Genomic DNA, 877 nt, shown 5'->3' on the forward strand with positions numbered 1-877 from the left:
TCCCTGGTTGATCCTGCCAGTAGTCATATGCTTGTCTCAAAGATTAAGCCATGCATGTCTCAGTACAAGCCGCATTAAGGTGAAACCGCGAATGGCTCATTAAATCAGTTATGGTTCCTTAGATCGTACCCACGTTACTTGGATAACTGTGGTAATTCTAGAGCTAATACATGCAAACAGAGTCCCGACCAGAGATGGAAGGGACGCTTTTATTAGATCAAAACCAATCGGATTGGCTTGTCTGGTCCGTTTGCCTTGGTGACTCTGAATAACTTTGGGCTGATCGCACGGTCCTCGTACCGGCGACGCATCTTTCAAATGTCTGCCTTATCAACTGTCGATGGTAGGTTCTGCGCCTACCATGGTTGTAACGGGTAACGGGGAATCAGGGTTCGATTCCGGAGAGGGAGCCTGAGAAACGGCTACCACATCCAAGGAAGGCAGCAGGCGCGCAAATTACCCACTCCCGGCACGGGGAGGTAGTGACGAAAAATAACGATACGGGACTCATCCGAGGCCCCGTAATCGGAATGAGTACACTTTAAATCCTTTAACGAGTATCTATTGGAGGGCAAGTCTGGTGCCAGCAGCCGCGGTAATTCCAGCTCCAATAGCGTATATTAAAGTTGTTGCGGTTAAAAAGCTCGTAGTTGGATTTGTGTCCCACGCTGTTGGTTCACCGCCCGTCGGTGTTTAACTGGCATGTATCGTGGGACGTCCTGCCGGTGGGGCGAGCCGAAGGGGTGCTTTCGCGTCCCGAGGCGGACCCCGTTTAAATCCTACCAGGGTGCTCTTTGTTGAGTGTCTCGGTGGGCCGGCACGTTTACTTTGAACAAATTAGAGTGCTTAAAGCAGGCAAGCCCGCCTGAATACTGTG

The 877-nt window shown here is 50.9% G+C and overlaps 1 non-coding gene across 1 annotated transcript in view; it reads left to right on the forward strand.

Annotated features, from left to right (window-relative positions):
- The window catches only part of LOC126330687 (small subunit ribosomal RNA), a 1,893-nt gene continuing 1,016 nt past the window's right edge, over positions 1 to 877 (forward strand). Inside the window, exon 1 of the ribosomal RNA XR_007563110.1 lies at positions 1 to 877. This exon is cut by the window's right edge and continues 1,016 nt beyond it. This is a non-coding gene — a ribosomal RNA (small subunit ribosomal RNA).

This window comes from Schistocerca gregaria, unplaced genomic scaffold (genome assembly GCF_023897955.1).
Source record: "Schistocerca gregaria isolate iqSchGreg1 unplaced genomic scaffold, iqSchGreg1.2 ptg001331l, whole genome shotgun sequence".
In the NCBI taxonomy this organism is placed as follows: Eukaryota; Metazoa; Arthropoda; class Insecta; order Orthoptera; family Acrididae; genus Schistocerca; species Schistocerca gregaria.